The 21,371-nt window shown below is 41.7% G+C and overlaps 1 protein-coding gene across 1 annotated transcript in view; it reads right to left on the bottom strand.

The window, feature by feature from the left end:
• LOC124795275 (glutamate receptor 1-like) overlaps positions 1-19,492 on the bottom strand; it is a 504,894-nt gene extending 485,402 nt beyond the window's left edge. Inside the window, exon 1 of the mRNA XM_047259221.1 lies at positions 19,424-19,492. The gene's annotated coding sequence lies outside the window, so the exon portion shown is untranslated. The remainder of the gene's footprint in view (positions 1-19,423) is intronic.
• Between the last annotated feature and the right edge of the window lie 1,879 nt (positions 19,493-21,371).

Raw genomic sequence — 21,371 nt, 5'->3', positions numbered from 1 at the left:
ATATGTTGCTCAGTTGTCATCTGCCCCATGTCATAAGTAAACATCAAACACCAATGTTAACCATGCAAAAGCTATCAGGCTACTAATTGGAAGGATCGAAGATAATATAGCTCAAATGGCTCTGAGCGCTATGGGACTTAACTTCTGAGGTCATCAGTCCCCCAGAACGTAGAACTACTTAAACCTAACTAACCTAAGGACATCACACACATCCATGCCCGAGGCAGGATTCGAACCTGCGACCGTAGCGGTCTCGCGGTTCCAGACTGCAGCGCCTAGAACCGCTCGGCCACTCCGGCCGGCTCGAAGATAATAAACATGAGAAAACGACGACTGCCAACTGTCATATAACAAAATGACCCAAATTCAAATTCGTCCTTACTATTTAGAGGGTGCACAAAGTATCGATTATCACCCCCTCATTCTCTCTCTCTCTTACCTAAAGATCTCTTACCTGATGATGCTTCGGTTGCTCTTTTAGTCCTTATTAAATCGGTGATTTCATAGTAAACAAGTCTCTTGGGCTTTAAACCTAATAAACTTTTACGTTTTGTTCTTTCTATTTGCAATACAGAGTTTTATATTTGGAAATCTGTAATGATATAAGGAGGGAATTATAGAACCAGCAGAAATAAGAATGAAACATTAAATATGCTGTATATTAAGATCGAACAAAACATGGAAATTTTAATCACATATATTCACGTGACTGGACCACATTGTTCATTTGAGTCTTCTGGAACACACAGTATAGTTTCCGACAGTGTCTGTTGTGATCAGACGTGATGATAGTCTATCAAGCAAGCAGTAATGAAGAAAAGGAAAGAAAGGTTGCTGACCACCTGATTCAGCTTGACTGTTTGTTTCTCGGAACGAAAGTGAAATCGGTATGAAGTTACTACTTCCTGCGCGTGCCATCATGTGTCATTCTTGTACGGATGAAATACACACACTTCGTTGATTAGTCGGTAATCTGGCTATCCGTGGATCACATTCACCGTTAACTCTTTATAGCAAAGATGGACCCTGTGATTAAGCTGATGGAAGCAGCTCCGTGTGCGATAATAAACAATGCACCAGAATACGATGAAGCAGATTACTGCGGTAATTACTCTCTTGGAAATTCCCAAGTGCCGAAAAGGAAAATACATTCAGCGCCAACTAAGAACTAGAAAGATGTCTTATAAAGCATCTTTCATATGAATGGTCAGGAAGCTTATAGAGAAAAAGATGTGCAGTTAGTTAGTAAGGACTTTGTAAGTCGTAAAATGAAACATATTTTAAAGTACTACGGTTATTTCACTGTTTATGCACATTCGTCCCGTATTGTGAACCGAATCAGCTTCTGTTACTAATCGCAAGTAAATCATGCAAGTGTAATCAAGCAGAGTTTTCTAGTTTGGTTATCGTATTCATTTTATGAGCTTATGCTTTCTCTTCTTCAGATCTAATTGCTTCTGTTCCCGTGAACAAATGTCAACTAATTTGTTACAGAAAAGGCTTTATACCTATATATGTATTTAAACGCTCTCTTATCCGCAGCTATTGGCGTCTATAGAGCTACTGTTACCTTATACCGGAAATTTCTGCACAAGCTGTCATGTGATACCACACTCGACAAGTAAAAACAAGTCACCTATAATACTAACCCAAACACTTACAATTTTGATTACATGTGTGGTTATCTTATATTACAACATCATGATAATTGCTCATGGTGCATTTCTACATGAGTGTTGTTTATTTTGAAATGCTGGAATTCTAAACAATCTTCTACTTCTTCCTCTACACTTGTTACTTCGTGATTATTTCATTGATATTCGTACACACGTTGGAGAGATAAATGTGTGACTTCTTAAGCACTGTGCTTCGTATAATGCTATATCTACATGGGTGAGGTATGACCACGATAGTTTGCCGTATACTGCTGAGAAAAACCTCATCACCTCCAAATAGGTTACTTTGCGCAAAGTTCCCTAGATTGTATTAGCCTATCCCCTACAGCCGAGTGTGCGACTAAGATAATACTGTAAACTAAAGCGGGATTATATGTGAATAAGGTATAGAAGCAAGATTATGGTCTAGTACGCCACCAATGTCTAGGTCGCCAGAGATTGAACACCAAGTCGGTAGGAAAGGATAAGCAGAGAAGTTGCCCAAATACTTCAGCCCAGCATAAATAAACGGACTTTAAGTGAACAGTGGAAAATCGCCGTCTGTCAGTGGCTCCAAATACGAGTACTCAATATGTCCCTCTTTAGCAATGAAGACTACATTCCCCAACTTATTTAAGATTCAGCTCCGATATTTCTGCATTCCCCATTGTCTTAAGTTGGACAGACTATAGGCTCTTTGTCAGAAAGGCGAACAGGACAGCATCACCGGTATGCAGTTTGTCGAGGGAGTAAAACACCCTAGAGCAATCGTATGTTCATTACACAATTGAGGATTCTTGTGCGAGGGGTTCATACCCCTGTGGAATGTTTGGGCAGCTCAAAAAAATGGTTCAAATGGCTCTGAGCACTATGAGACTTAACTTCTGAGGTCATCAGTCCCCTAGAATGTAGAACTACTTAGACCTAACTAACCTAAGGATATCACACACATCCATGCCCGAGGCAGGATTCGAACCTGCGACCGTAGCGGTCTCGAGGTTCCAGACTGTAGCACCTAGAACCGCTCGGCACTCCGGCCGGCTTGGACAGCTCGTCCCATCAGTAAACAAGCCTTAAAATTGTTATCAAATGGTGTCTCCCGTCTACAGTACATAATTATTTATCATAAGCTACTCTAAACAAAATTGTTACTTGAGGTTTCTAGATATTTAGCTTAAATTACATTACATTAAAAAGTAAACTGCTTGTTACCTTTCTTTGGTGTGCGCACTATTTTAGAGCTTAGTACTTATAATATAACAATAATATAGCCGTAATCATGTCGTTATCATATTAATAAAAACGTATTCGTAGATTAGAATACATAATGTAGACGCTCATATGAATAGAAGGTGGGACAAATCGTTACAGCCAGTATTGGGAAAAATATAGTTTTAGATAACAGTCTTAGAAAAAACGCCTACCAATCTGCAACAAAAACATGTCAATGGGGCTGAGAAATTGTAAAAAAAGATATAGATTTGTTCAAATAGATGTCTGGAAGGAGACGCAAATACTGAAGAGATCCCACAGGCCTATCTGCATACAATAACTTAAATGGTAACTCAGCTTTCACCATTGTTTTCTGAAGAAAGTGCTTTTGGTGTATTGAAACTACTTATTCTACCGTACAGGAGATCTTTCTTACCACTCCTTACCATTCTTTTGATGATGATTTGCATCCGCAGCAATGCCAGTTCCAATAAATATGCCACGGAAATTTTTCATTGGAAATATTATTGCGGAGGTTGGAAATACCGCTTCAGTTGTAAATTACTTTATTTTCACACGACCGGTTTCGAACTGTTATAAGCCCATCCTAAGGTGTCGTACTGGAAATAGCAAAAGATGGGAGATAATTTTCGGGCTAGGTGCTATGAAACCTGTGTCAATGAGCAAGTAGCACCAGACAGTACTACGGACGACTGCCTGGGTAGGGAAATATATACAAATGATATCAAGACACTTACGCTGTGCTGTGGTCCCCGAGCGCAGAACAGGGAGTAGCGGATAACAGTCCGAAACGGGTCGTGTGAAATAAAAGTAATTTACAACCGAAGCGGTATTTTCAACCTCCGTTGTGATGCTCAGTTGTGGATGTTCTTCCAACAGGATTGTTTGTGGAAATATTATTGGTGTATTCCAGATATACCAACAGGTTTGATTGTCTTTCTTTGAAATTACTTATTGGCAACACTGTCCACTCTTAAAGAGTAAGGCTTTATTTAAAGAAAAGTAGAAAGTTGTTCATTATTTTTCAGTATCTTGGAATATATTTAGCTATTTCGAATATGTGCAAGACTAGTTTAACTTAGAAAAAAAATGAGTAACAATGTAACTCATTTTTCACAGTAACAATTTCTACAAAACTTTACTATTTTCAGATTTAATTAAATGTGCGTTCTTCCATCTGGCACTATGCTCCTTAATTGTATTGAAGTAATTACACAACGCCACTGTATCATTCAGCACAGATGTGGACGTCATTGTTGAGACTGGCTGTATATTGGAACCATCATCATAATCTTTGCGTGATACTTCAGGCACATTCAGGGCTTGTGAAACTGCAGTCCTCAAAGCGTCTACAGGTTTTCTTTTGTAATATGTTTTCTTTGTGCCACTACGTCCTAAATTTTCGCATGGGAAATGTTGAAGTGGGCATTCGTAAAATCTGCGAGGACGGCTGTTCGATTATCCTCCCGGACATGCTGATTAAGCTTTTCGGGTGTTTACTGAAATTGCGTTCAAATGGTTCAAATGGCTCTGAGCACTATGCGACTTAACTTCTGAGGTCATCAGTCGCCTAGAACTTAGAACTAATTAAACCTAACTAACCTAAGGACATCACACACATCCATGCCCGAGGCAGGATTCGAACCTGCGACCGTAGCGGTCACGCGGTTCCAGACTGAAGCGCCTTTCACCGCACGGCCACACCGGCCGGCCTGAAATTGCGTGTTGCAGATGTGTTGAAGGATACCGTGACAAGAACACGGCTGATTTTCTTCCTCGTTCTTAGGCAGTTCGTCTCTGTGCCCCGTCACTAATGACCAAGTCGTCGACGGGATGTAAATCCTCCACCTTTCGTCCTTTTCTTCAGCATGGGACTATGATCACAACGAAATTGCAGACATGTTAGTGAATTAATGTGGGTCTGCTGGTAATCTTTTCACATTATTAGGGATTCCATACCGGTACCTCTATCGCTAAAAACGGAGGGAACTCCTAAAAGTTCAGTTTGCTGTCCGACTACTAAATATACTTCTTCTCAGGAACGAGTATATGAATGAAGTTGAAATTTATGTCACACATTATTTAATACTCCTAGGTGACGTAATAAATTGAAGCTTGTAATGGAACACTAAGCAGCAAATTGCATAAAAGAAATTTAATTTCTTTACCTGTTTCGGGCACTTAGCGCCCTTCTTCGGAAGGTCATTCATATCGCATTATTTGCGTGTGTCAACAATAAAGTGCATACAGCAGACTTGTTGACTCCCGCAAATAATGCGTCAGGTACAACCTTCTGAAGAAGGGCAGTAAGTGTCGGAAACGGATAAAGAAATTTCCTTTATACGACTATTGCTTATTACTTCATATATACGACTACAGAAGTTGAGGATGGATAAAATATTGAAGCTTCTAAGTCAATGCAATCACAGAACGCAGGAAATTACGGCACACATTTTCATACTCAAAAACTAAGTCATCAAAACCTACAGGACACTTCGCACTGACAATCGTGAAATTTGGCAAGAAGCAAGAAGTAAAATAAAAAAAGCGTAAACTGTTAATTTGTAAGTATACACACGAGAAAAATATTTTTGTGGTCATTTGTTAACCGACTGTCTGTGCGTCCTTGTGATAGGACCCCTTTTTCTCAGACGTTATCTTCCCTACGTCGGTATCAATAACAGACGAAACTCATTGAGATACTTTTCTACATTGTTGAAGTGGATATTACCCCAACAGTAATTCCAAGAAAATGTGAACTTGGACTACGTAAAATGAGTTTATCGCAACGGAAAACAGTCGATATCCTGCAATATTTCGACCCTTGTACTATTTGAAATAGGTGGCGTCGACCAAGTTATCCGGACATATTGATCGTGTCCTATAACAGAAGACGTTAACAGCCCCTGGCATTAAAAGTGGTGTTTATCGCCAGTTTTAGCATACAAAGTGTCTGCCATGTAAGCAGGAGATCCCGGACATGTCCGAAAGAACAGATACCATCTTAGTAAATATATAGTGAAGACTCACCGGCCACTTGACCATCTTGTTCTTCTGTGCGAATGCACAAACAGTGCCCGAACTCTTACGGGAATCGGTAACGCGCCGCGAGTAATAAGTATAATGGGCGGGGGCACTACGAATGTATTGCGGGACAATACGTTGAGCCAGTGGGTTTCGCGGGAGGCGTGGCAGAGATAAATCCCTGCAGTCGCGTTATCCTCTGTGTCCTCGCTGGCTCAGATGGATAGAGCGTCGCCATGTAAGCAGGAGATCCCGGGTTCGAGTCCCGGTCGGGGCATACATTTTCATCTGTCCCCGTTGACGTATTTCAACGCCTGTAAGCAGCTAAGGGTGTTCATTTCATTGTAATTTAATCTACGAGCATTTGGAAATGTCTGATATCAACGAAAAGTATTCCCTAGGCATGGAAACAACTCAATAAATATTCCATACGCTCCTCTTGCCACAGAAAGGCGCAGCCATTTGCTGCCAAACAAATATTTACCTGTTTTTGGGTAACTGCTTCTAAAAATGACAAAGAAGCATTAAATGACACCTTCAAGCACATACGTAGCAGTATCTGATGAGGAATTACGACACACTCATTAATGGATTAAATCCGGTTTTCACCGGTCTCGTAGATTGATCTTAGTTTCTTAGTTGCTAGGTATGGGTTCAGATTCCATATCCGTCAATTATTTTGAACACACAGGAACAGATCTCCTTTTTCTCTAGTAATGCCAAGTGAAAAACATCAGGCTGCACCGTAGCTCAGAACCCGCATTATTAACATCATATTCCTTCGCTACCGGCTGGGGCAGAGGCGGAAGTCGCGGTAATCAGAAACTCTGTCAGCAGCGAACTTCCTTATGACAGAAACTTTATTTTATGTAATGAACCAATGGTCACTTCAGGCCTCTTGTTTTATTTTGATCTGACCCACAGGGAACGACATAGTTCGGTCATTTCGTTGGTTTCCCCAAGACTGCAAGCTCCTGTAAGTCTTCTCGAAACCCACATATGTGGCTCGAATCCCGGTCCAGCACAAAAATATTAATCGTTTCCTTTCTTTTCAAACCTTGCATATGCACACCGAATTACTAGTGATAAATAATTTTCATTTTTAAGGGCTCTTCATGTGTTGTCAACAGTAACAATAGATGCCTTTATTGCTCGTCAAACATGCACACATCTCACTGTTAGAGAACAAACAATTCGCGAATAGAAAACAACGGCGGTAGGTGCAGGGTTCGGTACTCGGTCAAGCAAAATATTGTATCCTCATTTCAAATTAGAATATCTCTCTGCTGGTGAAAAAATTCCGTATCTAACATTAGATTTTACTTAGTTAATAATCTCATCACGTGCTAGGTTCGAGTCCCATCACAAAACTTTACACCATAGCGCTCTGTTTTAAACAGGCGCAAGCTTCGTTACTTGAAACTATATTAAACGTTTTCCGTTGTTAGTTAAAAGGGACGTAAGGGTCTTAACAAGATTCCATGCAGAGCACAGAAATGTTCAAGTTCAGTTCTGTTAACTGGTGATGGTGAAAAGTTCGATATTCGACAACTCTTCACGCCTAGTCCGCAATGACGAACATTACTATGCTCTAGTGTCGGTCATTCACGAAAGCTTTGCGTAGTTCCAATGGCTATAGGTGCTTGGTTTCAATACAGATCCAGAACAAAAATATTCGTCATGTTGTTTAAGCTTTAGACATAGCGGGATAGCCGAGCGGTCTAGGGCGCCTTGTCACGGTCCGAGCGGTTCTTTCCGTCGGAGGTGAGAGTACTCCCTCGGGCATGGGTGTGTGTGTCGTCTTTAGTTTAAGTTAGTTGAAGTTAGATTAAGTAGTGTGTAAGCTTAAGGACCGATGACCTCAGCAGTTTGGTCCCATAAGACCTTACCACAAATTTCCCATTTCCCATATGGACAAATAATTGCTCAGCCAAGGGTACAGAGAGATTACTGCAGATACGATGTTAATTTTGAGGTTTTCATCGAGCCATTGCCGCTGTTAACAGCTGGTTGGTTCAAAATCCAGTTTATGACAAACCACTCTTATCAGGAACGACGTTTCACAGGTGTGGGATAACGTTTTAAACACCAAAATTCTTCCAATTATTAGAGAAGCTTGACTCAAAATTTCATGTTTTCAAAAATAATTCATTTTGCCCAGAGATTGGTGGGATGACCTGTGACGGAGTTTTTCAGCTTAGATTCTAGTGTGGGTGTAATTATTTAGAAATGCGACTTTCTGTAATAAAACTGAGTTCATAAGCGTTAAGACCGTCTCATCTCCAATGACGCGTTTCCTAGAACTTGAAACATCATGGTATTGACTTCATCTGGATTGATTACCTTAGAGAAAAGTGTTCTCTAGTGATCTGTTGTGATATCCAATGTGTATAGTCATTGACTGTACTGCAAAGAGGTCACAGGATCTGCAAGACAGCTATGTTATTTGGGCTGAAAGCAAATCAGACGGTATGCGATTCATGTCGTTCAGGTAGTTTTGGGTATGACCTCCTGAGCAATTTAACTCGTTTGTAATGCTGCCGAGATGACGATCTCCCGATGTTAGTAATATTTCCTTGAAGATTTTGTCTCTGTGCAGCTGAGTAAATGCAATTTACGTTAGACTATATTGTATTCTGAGCTGTTATAGCGTTACGCTGCTGGTAGTAGTGTAGTTTCACCATCAGAAAAGTAAGCGAGCACGTAGTGTATGTAATCTCAATACACTGAGACGAAATATTAACACATTTAAACCTTTAAACATATGTATGATTTCACTTCAGTTCTCACTAATCACTTTTAATCAGTCAGAATGCGACATGAGCTTATCTGCCCAAGACTGGAAGATAGATCGAAGACACAGTGACGTTAAATGGAATACTTCTATAGGCTACAGGTAAATATTTGTGCATCACTAGAGAGAGACATGTATGTTTTAAACTAAAAATGGGATGAATAAATACATGGTTGAGATCTAATGTAATACAAACACTCTGAATGGTTTCTGATTGCATACAAAAACGGTGTCAAGCGTCTGGTGGTTTAAGGGGTCCGTTGCAATTCCTATGAATATAGCGACAAGTACTGACATTTATTGCCAGCAACGCAAACGCGTTATTACCGTCTCTGATGAAAAACGACCGAGTGAGCAGCATAAAGTGCTGCAACTATACGACACTGCATGAACGCTTGCCAATAACATGACGAAAGCAGTTATCCAGTAACTTGGTTAGGGGGTGTTTCACATATCTCGCGCCCATGTTTCCACATTTTCAGCTTTTCTGCACTTTATGGTCCTACAAGGACAATCAGTTACCCTTGATGTAGAAATTAATATTTTTCTGTGTAACAAAATGGTACACCTACAGCAGTTCTTACGATTTTATTTATTTTATGGCTACAAGTACGCTATTTTCAGGCCTCAACTGACACTGAGTGAGGTTATCTCCTATAATGTACACGATTCCATCAGTGGCTATCATCTATGAACTGACTTTGGTAGCCTACCTGTAAAAACCATGTTGTGTCTCCAACCATCACACAACATCGTTGTTACAGGTAGTTTGCGAAAAGGAGTTCATAGATGTTGGCCACTGATGGAATCGTGTGTACGATTGGAGATAAACCCTCAGCGTCAATTAAGACCAGAAGATGGTGTACAGAAACACCAAAGCTGGTAGCCATATAATAAATAACATCTAAAAGACGTCTGTAGGTGTTCCATTTTATAACATAAGTGAACAGCCGAAGTCTCTCAAACCTCCAATCAGAAAAATGGACCTCCATTTTTTAAAAAATTTTATTTATGTGGTATGATGTCGTTCGTCTTTCCGGGAAGGTCGGTTTCACCATCCGCAATGTTTTAGGCATATTTCAAAAATTTTTGTCTATTTTTCAAGTGGTGATGGGAGCCAATGTGATGAATCACCACGTAATTTACCTATTCCGCCTGAAACCTGTTATCAGACTTGTTGCTGTGTCATGATGTTGCAATTTCAAATATTTCGCGCTACGGCTGTGTGTACAGTCCCCTTCGTCGCCTAGTACAAAGTTTGACATTTAGAAACGGAACTCATGAACGCTCTTCCAGGTAGCGCAAAAATAACACCGCCGATACTGGTATAATTTTTTAATCCGGTTATAGTGAAATATCAGTCGTTATTAACAACAGCCTCCAGCGTCACGACACGTGGGCGTGGCAGCCTGCCCGCGAATAACCATAATGACCGCGGACGCACGTGCGTGCGGCCACGTAACACGCAGCACTTCCGAAATTCGCGCTGGGCCGTGGCGAGATTGTACCCGCGACGCATTTACATCGAGCGCGGAGGAGCTGTGCTCTGGTGAGACGACCGAGGAATAAAATGACAGAGAGAGAGGGAGAGAGAGAGAGAGAGAGAGAGAGAGAGAGAGAGGGAGATCGGTGCTTCACCTCTCCCATTTGCCTTGACTCTCGGCCAATCAGCGAAGCCCTTTGGGCGACCCCGCCGCTAGCTTCGCCTCGGCCCGACTGTCGCAAATAAAATTACTCGCCCCCTGACACTGGCTGCGCCGCTCCGCCCCGACGAAAGAGCCGCCGGCCGCGTCTTTAGCCGCAGTTCTGCTCCTGCCGGCTCGTCACAGTCAACTCGCCCTCGTGCCTTTGTGGCGGGCGACAAGGAGGACTTCTTTCGAACCGGCAGTTCCTCCACCCTTAATAGAGACACGAAACCGGATAACCTCGAAGGGGAAGAACACTCTGGCCCTACATTACATGTTTTCGTTACACGAGACGAGGAATTATCAATTCTACTCCCATCTAATACACCAGATCATGCCTATAAAATTGTCTTTGACGGGGTATGGAAAATAAGACCAAATTACGTTAATAGAAATTGTAAGTATTCCATTCAAACTTCGAGTTTACAAACAGTAAGGGTTCTTGAAATTGCAACGATCGAAGATTAAGGCCCTGTTGGCGTCCGTAAAAGATTATCTTGGTTTGCGTAAGGCTGGGGTCTATCGTATTTCTTGCAGTTGTGGTATGTCATATATTGGTCAGACAATCAGGACTGTGGAAGACCAGTGTATTGAACATAAGCGTCACACACGCTTACAACAGCCGAGCAAATCCGCTATTGCAGAAAATTGCCTTGACACCGTCATCCTATGGAATACAACAACACGGAGATTCTGGCTTGCACGTCCAGCTATTGGGACAGTGTTATTAAGGAAGCTGTTGAAATCAGACTATCAATCAACCTTATTAACAGAGATGGTGGATTTTCTTTAAATGCTGCTTGGAATCCGGCTCTGTCTCTCATCAAAAAACAGAGGGACATAATTAGCGCTACCTCACGTGTTGATTAATAGTAACTATCGATATTTCTGATGTTGGTTATCTTTGGTTGTGTTGACACTTGTTCTGTGTGTGGCGTCTTCCTTGTTTCTCCTCTGTGAACCGAGTTATTAAATTTGCTTGCACATTTTTTCTTCCTTGCAATTGTGCCTTGAGAAGGGCTGGGTGTGCTCCTGTCGAAATATCGGCGGTGTTCGACGACGTCACCCGGCAGCAAACCCGTAAGTTATTTGAACATTCGATTCGCCGGGAAAAGTTAAGGTCTCACAGGGATGTATGTGTTTACATCCAGGATTTACTTCTAAATCTCTGCATCGATTTTAACCAAACTTTTCACGGAAACAACAGGCCTCACGAATATCATCACTGTGGGGTTTATAACGGCCTAAGTCCAATATGAAAGGAAATGGGGCAAAACTGTATTTTTTCCTGGTCCTTGCGTAGAGGCTGCCCTGCAGAACAGGCTTTTGTTGGAACATTACCAGCCTGCCAAATCAACCCGTCAAGTAGGGCAGCCTACATGTCAGGAGTAAGATATTGTTTCTGGGCCCTGCCATGTATGCTGCTTTTCATGACAGACGTGTTGTGTTCTAGTACTGTTGGCCTGGTTACCCGCTTTCCATGGCGACCTGTATGAGAGTGACAATAAATGACTATCGAGGCCTTGACGTGAAGCCTTCCCTGCATGGCAAGCATGTTATAGGAGCAGTATAATTCTGCTTTATTAAACTTGTATAGCAGCAGCTATACATATTGATGAACACAATAGAGGAGGGATTGAGATGGATAGAGGAGAGGATGGACGTGTGAGGGAAAAGGAAATGGATAGAGATTGGGGTGGAGGGGAGAGGCATGTAGCAGGGGGAATATGTAGATGGGTAGTGGGCAGGTTGAAAGAGAAAACGGGGAACTGGAAATGAAAAAAAAAGAGGGAGGAGAGAGAGGGAGGAAGATATGGTCAGAGATGGTGGAGGAAATGGAAAGCGAGGTGGAGGTGGAGATGAAGAGACAGAAAGAGTGGGGAGGAGGCGTTAGAGGTAGGATGATAAGGACAGAGAGAGAGAAAAAGAGATGGACAAAGACAGGATGGAGGAGATGTGTCTAACACACATGAGGGCGAAGCATTGGGGAAAGGGTTAGCGCATTAAGAAATTAAAGTCTCCTGCGAACTTTTTCTTTTTGTCTGTGAAGGTTAACCTCAGGAAGTACATTAGGGACTTAGAAACAGAATGATTCACAAAGAAAGGTGGTGTATACAATTTATTGTTTATAGTAACAATCAGTGTGTAACATATGTACTGTTATCTGATCCATATTTAACTGGTATTTGGAGTAACATCTTGTGGAAATGATGGGAGTTATGGACTAGTCAGATAGAGAGGAGGCGGCATCCACTTGGAAAAGTGGTACTTTAATAACCGCTGAAACACCCGAGAACAGCGAATGTTGACCAGATGCCGTACCATATATTCTGTTCATACTGTAAATTGAAGTCACCAGCTGAATTTTTCAGTCTGTATGTGAGGGTTAATCTCAGGAAATACTATAAGTATCTCAGTATGGTTTTCACAAGTAGACAGATTGATTCACGAGGAAAGTTTATGTAAACCACTCTATAAAAGTTTACAGTGGAGGTGTTCTGTCTGCATACGAAGACCAGTCTCAGAAACCACCGCAGGAATTTCGATACGCTCTTGACTAACAGATAAATTGGTTAATGAAGAAGTTTTGTGCATATTATTACATATTTTGCACAAGTTGTCAGGCGGTAGATATGTACTTTGTGTTGCGTATGGGTTCCCAATGTAGATCGCGAGTAAATTACAAAATAAATAATATTCATGTCATCCGGACGCAACAATTTTCATTTAAGAAGTCAGTGTGGAAACGAGGGAAACATTTGTCAAAACGTTGATCCAAAAACGAAGTGTTGGAGATGAGTCTGTTGCGAAGGGGACACCATGACGACTAGATAGAAAAGCCAATAAGGATGTTGTGATAGAAACCATACAGTAAATAAGTCGCATGAGTGCTATTAACGAAGAACGAAAGTAGTTTTTGGTAGTTTATTGAAACGAAAAACGAGAATGATTGAAGAGTCACCGAAAAAATCCGGTTTATTATTTCGCATTTTGAATTAATTCCCTAGAGAAAGTTCTAAATATGAGAACAGATCATGCAACGAGTATCTGACAACGAGCAATATAGGATTTAATAAGAAACAAGCTTAGTTTTTAACGTCACGTTGACATCATCGCAGCTCTTAAAGACTGCGTTCTGCCTCAGTTCGACAAAAGTGGGTGGAAGTGTGTGTGTGCGTGTGTGTGTGTGTGTGTGTGTGTGTGTGTGTGTGTGTGTGCGTGTGTGTGTGTGTGTGTGTGTGTGTGTCAGAGAGAGAGAGAGAGAGAGAGAGAGGAGAGAGAGACAGAATGGGCCGCCGGGAATTGGGTGCGCTTTCACCTGAAACCAAAAACGCGGTGGGCAGACAGACTCGTCGTGAAACTATTACATCTGAAATTTAATAACTAATGTGTGTACAATACTCATTGGCAAGTGATTCTGTAGCACCTCTCGCAGAAGGCGTAATAAGTTTTTGTTGTAATTAGTACATATTATGCAGTAAAATCTGGAGGGGCTTCTTGCCGCAAGAAATATTTTATCACATTAACATCCCATGAAAACATTCATACGCAGTACATATTACGCTTGTCTCTTACAATAGGTGCCACATTCATTATCTTCTCTCTGCTTAGTTTATTTATTTTGTTTGTTAGCCAGATTTTTAAGTTCATCAAGTCAATATTCTCTTTTGATCTACTCGTATTTTTCATCATTTTTGTCTAAATAAATAAATTGATAATCTTCAACTCTGCGTTACATCCTTCAGATCTATTTGATTTTACACTTTCAACTGGCGTTGCGGGTTTTGTGGCTTCTGTAGACGATTCGTCAGGTAATCTACTTTACGCACAGTCTTTTCGCACCTTCCAACGTCAAAAAACTTTTTGTTGCCCAGAACCACAATGGAGGGCTTCCTTTTTGTTATTTAGTCTATTAATTCCCTGATATCAAGCGGCATTACATCTTTATCAAATTTAATCTACGTCACTACTTCTGAAACTGTTGTTTTACTTTATATGCCTAAGTGCATTTACTTGGAACAGAATTAAAAATGTAGAAGTGCGTAGTACCCGTAATAAAGGCCATGATATGATGTCGTCAACACGCCGTATCCTGTAGGAAACCAACTTGATCATTTCCTTTAAACTGGCTTCACGTATGTGATAAAACATTTCTACGTATATCATCAGGAGGTGTTTAAAGTGTCTAATGCTCCACTAATCGTCTGCAACCTATTTGGTAGCGATAAACTCAAGCATCGCTGCCACTTCAGTCAAGTTGTAAGTGTAATAAGTGAGAAAACCAGCGAATTAATATTCGTCTTTCTTTCTGAGTACATGGAAAGGTGGGAGACTGATCTGTTCCATACCACAAATTCCAGTACATCTCTGGATTGGATTTCAGCTCAAATCATTATCTACGTGTTAACGTTTACGTTTGTTAGCGGATTTTGTGGGCATTTTAGAAGATCCATGTGAAGAGCTGTATAGAAAGAGCTGCGTTGCGTTCAACGGCATTCCTTGTGGCATGGGAACTCATGCTAGAATCATTACATTCAGCGCGATAAATATACAACTAGCTATTCTGCATTTATGCAGACGAGGTGATTTGGAATCGGTGACCTGACGTTTCCGACTCACTGCCGGAGTTATCTTCATGCAGAAGTCTCCGATAAATAGGTACATGCCCGGGATTTTGTGCTCTCTCACCTCCCTAGGGAATTTTAATCGATAATCGAATACTCGACTTTCAGCAAATGATTTTCGTTACTTGAACGTATACGCGTTTCCTCAGTGACAACAGCGCATTAGTTCGTTGCATATTGCGTGCGTGTACATCAGTATGCAAATATCCCCAACATTCTGAGAATTTGTGTAACATTGCTAAATAGGGTGCTACTAGGACAGTACGTTATCCAAGCCATCTGCATAGAATAAAAGTTAAGGATTCTTAATGCCCCGAAGAAGCTTTCGAATTAGCTGGCCTGAAGAACATAATTGTGGCGCAAAAACCTTGCAGGAAAGAGCAGGAAGATTTACAAAAGGAAAACAAGAAATAAGAGTAGCACTCCGACTTCAGTGTATATTCTATTACTTGGAAAAAGTTATGCAATTTACAAATCTTCAGTGTTCTGTTTGTTTCAGGCCAATATATTTTTCTTGTTTTGCTAATGCCTGTGTCCTGCATGTTTTACAGGGTCTGCATGTGTAAGTCAGATTTGGCATGGGTAATTCCCAGGATGGAATTGGTGGACCCCAGCTGTCTGCGTCTAGTGTAAAACAACGGAAAGTGTGCAAATGTCTTCGACGCGTGTAACTGAGGCGGGGCGTGGGGACCAGCCAAGTATTTACCTAGTGTGATGTGGAGAAAAACCGCCTAAAACCCACCTCCGGGCTGGCCAGTACACCGGTTCTCGTCGTTAATCCGCCGGGTGGATTCGATTCAGGGCCGGCGGGCCTACCCCGAGTCCAGGAAGCAATGCATTAGCGCTCTCCACTAACCTGTAGGGTCAGGTCAACATATTTTTCATAAATTAATAAATACTCCCGACCCATTCAACCAAACAAAACAAAGTGTAAACGAATTCTACTGTTTGTTGTTGGTAGAGAAGAACTACCAGTAAATATGCAGCGTTGATACAGTGTCATATTTTATACTTTTACTATCAGTGTTGTTAAATACGCTAGTTCTTTAGTCGGATTAACCGAGGTCAAGAAATATGGGATACGTTTTAGTTACACGAAGAGGTGTTGTCATTAAAGAGTAGAAACTCTGTCCGCATTTGTTAATTGGTGAAACTATGAAGACACTGACAGATAAATAAGATTTCATTTATCTAATGGTTATAGATAAGCTGAACATTGAGTACATAATTCCTGTAAGATAAAATGAAAGTTCATCCAGAAACTGCCGACCTCTAGGCATATGAAATTCTTATTTATTTATGTAGCGTGGAACCAGTTAATTCAAAGCTACATCCGTGTGGAACGGATCGTGTTGCAGTGATTGGAGCTCACTGAAATTAACAGAAAAGTAGAAATGTATTTTTAACACACGACTACTTAAACCGAGCGAGGCTACGCAGTGGTCAGCGCACGTGACTCGCATTCTGGAAGACGATGATTCGAAATCCTGTCTGACCATTGACATTTAGGTTACAGTGGATTTCTAAATCCCTTAGCGCAAATTCCGGGATGGTTCCTTCTGCATTCTTTCCTCCTCCGGGCCGTTGTCTAATGCCGACGTCTTTGAGGAGACGTTAAACACTGGTCTTCTTTCTTCGAATGCTCAATAGTCATATGTAGGAACATGTTACGTGCGAATGAATAATTCAGCTCCACTTGATCGTGTGGGGAAGTTACTGATGTAAAGAGGAGTCACGCTTTCTTCAGTGACCGAGTATTTTTTATATTATCTATGGTTTCCCAAAATCATTCCAAGCTAATGACTGCGTGATCCTCACTAATTTGGACCAGCGACGTGTTTTCTTTGGTTGTTATTATCCAGATTTCTGAAATCAAGTAACGTATGACAGTCATTTAATATTATTAATGTAATTTTAATTTTAATTTTGGTATTTTATAATCTACTGCTTTTTACTTTAAATGTCTATAAATCCAATGACATTCATTGGATCATGGTTTTTGGCGTACTAATACTGGTAAAACTAAATTAAATTTGTGAAAGGCATCACGGATAGTATATCCAGAACCGGTTCATATATAGAAAAGAACGGTTCAAACACTGAAATGGAAGTTTAGGCAAGTAAAGTCGCGAGAACATCATTGTACAACAACTTCTCAGAGCATTTGCAAATAACAGTCTTATGATGCAACTTGAGTTTCGAAAAACAGAACTGTATTTGAACAGACAGCTTTCCAGAGCCCCATTAGAAGAAGAATATTTTGATACGATGTTTGTTGCCGTTTCCCGTGGGGCACTGAGCCAGAAAAGCGGAGTTCGTTCATGTAAACATGTTTGTTTGGAGCCCCAGCATTTTTAAATTATTCTTTCAATTTTCGTAGAAGTCAGGAGTAATGAATTAAGATGGTGGCACGATACAACAAGCCCATGGCATCAGATTCCAGCGTTTATGTTTCCACCACGAGTAGTGCGAGTGCATCGTCAAAAGCAACAGAATAGTTACTGAACCAAAATATCTGTCCCATCAATCTGGATCGGCATTGGAAGCTTTGTACAGGAAGCTACGCTGTATAAAATGCTACTAATGACTGTATGACACTTCTGTTATGGAATGTCTCTGATGACCTAGACGAAGACGTCACAAACAATTATCGTTGTGGCTTCCATCTTTTGCTAAAAGACATTGATGCAAGCTAGCTTGACGAAAGCGAGGGTGTTGTTTTGTAATAAACATCAATGAAATTGAGTCATTTGACTCCACTCATAAAGTTACGATGATTACGAAAAATCAAACAAATGACAGGAGTTGCTGTAACACGCAATGCGTGGTTACCGGAGAACCCCTTGAAGATCATAAGAGAGCAGTAGCTTGCTGTATGTTCGTCTCATCGCCTCGAAATGCCACAAAAGACTCTCTACTAGCATCTCCGGCATAACGGATACAGGAGGAAGATTGACTTGATCACAACCTCAGGAGTATTACCGAGACCGGATTTCCCTGCTCGTGAGTGGAGCGTACTGCGTGTTTTCGATCAGTGTCACTTTTTTTATGATACGACTCGAGTAAATACTCGTAATTGGACATCGGTAAGGAGCGAGGCAGCACTGCAGTGTACCCCCACGTATAGTGTTCAAACGGTATGGGAAACCAGGGACAAATTAAGAGAAAGAATCAAAGTACAGGGAGAAAGAATAAAAATTTAACGTTTTACGCTGAAATTGTAATTCAGTCAAAGGCGGTAAAGAATGTAAATTACCCGTTCAACACGATGGACAGTGTCTTTCAACAGCGTTTTATGATCAATATCAAAAGAATTATGCAGGCGACACTGAGGAAATTCATTATGAAATGAATCAGTATAACTAATAAGCGAAACTTGCTATTCTGACACCGAAGCAGTGTTTCCGGGAAGTATATGAAGTGTATCCTGATGAGGTGTGAGGCATGTGCAATAAACAGAAAAGAAGTTAATAGATGGTTTGTAAAGCAAGGTGAACATAAAATTCAGTCTGGTTACAGAAAAAAATGTTTCAGTCTGGTTACAGAAAAAAATGTTTCAAATACAGAGATATTTGTTAATACTGAATATAAATTTTAATATTACGAAGTATTTTCTGATATTTGAAGTGTAGTCTAGTATGAGAGCGAAAGTTGGATGATGGATGAGAAAGAGATTAGCAGAAGGTTTGGAAACGTGGTGTTAACGAAGTAATACTTTACATTAAATTGTCATATCGAGTAATTGATGAAGAAGAGAACATCGGAGAAAGAGCGCTGTGTACAGGCTGACTAAAAGAAGAGATAGGTTGCTAGCATACCTTAGGAAGCATCACGTAATAGCTGCTGTCGTAATGGGTAGTCAGGAGGGGCGGGGGTTGGGGGCAGGGGTGCAGTGTGGGTGTTAAAGCTGCTTTTTGAAGACAAAATCTTGACTAAAATATGCAGGTAAAAATGAGCAAGGATTGCAGTAGTTATGGAGACATGAAGGAAGATATGTCATACCGGCTTTGGGTTGAAGACCGCAACAACAACAATAATAACAACAGCATCCACTCATTTCTCCATCGTTTTATATTACAGGTGGCTCTTCGCTGCTTCCAAGTAGTCCGACATCTAGTTCAGACAGTGACAAGACAGTCCACTTGGAAAAGATTGTTGTTTACCAAAGCCTTTCCCATCTTTATGCGAATTGGCGTTATCTCTGATTAACGCTCATTCTGGAAGAAACGGCTTGTAGTTCAGCATAAAATTTTGTGAAATGCTACACCGAGCAGCGAAATGTAGCAAGTATAGGAAAGTGTTATAATTAACGCCCAGCCGCACTAAAGTAGGCCGTTAACCGCTGCACGTGAACAGAGGAAACTCGACGCAGCATTACGTCGCGAGAGCAAGCGCAGACATACTCACCGATTGGGATCTTCTCGGCAGGCGTGTGCTCGGAGAGGACGAGCAGGCAGAGCAGCGCGGGCGCGTGGCGGGCGCCGAGGAACGCCATGGCTGGCGCCGCGACGTGCTGGCGTCGGCGTCGGCGTCGGTGTGCCGCCCCGGCGGCGACTCGCTCAGCGGACACTCGCGCGGCTAGCCACTGCCTGACGTCATCCGCGGCCGCACAGCGGGATCTGCGCGCCCCTCGTCCCAGCAGCAGCGGCGGCCGCTGGACCGGCCGCCGACCACTTCCGAGAACATCCGAGCGCTTCCGACATGCCCCCGTAGCGCCGCTGCCGATAGAGGGCGATCTGACGAGTAAAGGGGGATGCCTCGTTGCTGCCGGTGGCTAACTGCCGAAGAGACTTTCCACTTTCTACCCGAACGCGGCAGAAAATGGGTTGGGAAATTGTTTGTTCCCTCATCCACAGCTGCCTGAATAACAACTAATTGAAATAATTTATAGTGTTTCTGCACTTATAAACAAAACCACGATCAGCGATTTCACACCTTCGTAGTCGCCGCGAGCACTGTGCCGTACCAAACGTGGAAAGGAGTTGAAAGGAGTGCACGATCTGAAGCTCAATGAATTTCTACTTCACTTACCTTGTGGGACGATATAAAAGCTACTGTTTGTGGACGTTCCTGAACACAGTTTATGCAGTGTACCGCGAAGCGATGCGGCTATACGGAGTGTCTCAAACTGTTTCGGTCAAACTGAAACAGAGGACAGCGGGTCCATGACTGGTTGAAATGAGATAGGGGACGAATGGTACGAAATGTTATTTACTGTTTTATGGACATAAACAGCGTACATAGCATACCAACAACGTAGCTCATAGTAACTTGTTCAAATGTGTGTGAAACCTTAAGGGACTTAACTGCTAAGGTCATCAGTCCCTAAGCTTACACACTACTTAACCTAAATTATCCTAAGGACAAACACACACACTCATGCCCGAGGGAGACTCGAACCTCCACCGGGACGCTCACAGTAACTGTTCAAAGCGACGGCCGCCCATCTCAGTGCTTGCATGGCAACATCGCAGCCATGTCTCGAGTGAGGACAGTCCCACCACCACCCACATCATTGGCCACTTGCATCGATTCTCTGTCAACATTTTCAAGATCACCCAATTCCCTCCCCATTTGACTGGTGCAAGTTGAATGGTGCTCCTGCCGGATGTGCTTTCACAGTTCTTAAAGATTGTTCTCCTAGTCATCCACGAATGGATGTGGTTTCAACACGACGATGTACCAGCCACTTCCATGTTAATGCCCGCCAGCACCCGAACAACACATACTCTCATCGTCGAAGTGGAGATCCTGCCCCGTGGCCAGCGCGATCGCCGGATCTCGTTCTACATCTAATTATACATGGATACTCTGCAAATTACATTTAAGTGCCTGGCAGAGGGTTCATCGAACCATCTTCACAATTCTCTGTTATTCCAGTTTCGTATAGCGCGCGGAAAGAACGAACACCTATATCTTTCCGTACAAGCTCTGATTTCCCTTATTTTACCGTGGTGAACGTTTATCCTTATGTAGGTTGGTGTCAACAAAATATTTTCGCATTCAGAGGAAGAAGTTGGTGATTGGAATTTCGTGAGAAGATTCCGTCGCAACGTAAAACGCCTTTCTTTTAATGATGTCCAGCCCAAATCCTGTATCATTTCTGTGACACTATTTGTAGTTGAAAATAAATAAGCTTGCATGTTCTATATTTCAAAACTTATTGTGTTTCTATAAAATTATACATCACGAATGGTACGTGAAAAATTCTTCGTTACGTCGTTAACAGAGTACATCTGAAACCTCTGCGTATATAATACACATGAATCTCGAGGTAAATTGGATAATTATTTTAAAAACATCTACCTGTAAGTGCTTCAAGTGGCTTTGAGCAAATTTAGTAACGGTTCACAAA

The sequence above is a fragment of the Schistocerca piceifrons genome, chromosome 4 (genome assembly GCF_021461385.2).
Source record: "Schistocerca piceifrons isolate TAMUIC-IGC-003096 chromosome 4, iqSchPice1.1, whole genome shotgun sequence".
In the NCBI taxonomy this organism is placed as follows: domain Eukaryota; kingdom Metazoa; phylum Arthropoda; class Insecta; order Orthoptera; family Acrididae; genus Schistocerca; species Schistocerca piceifrons.
Note: the sequence above shows the minus strand (reverse complement) of the source record. Positions and strands in the feature narration are given on the sequence as shown.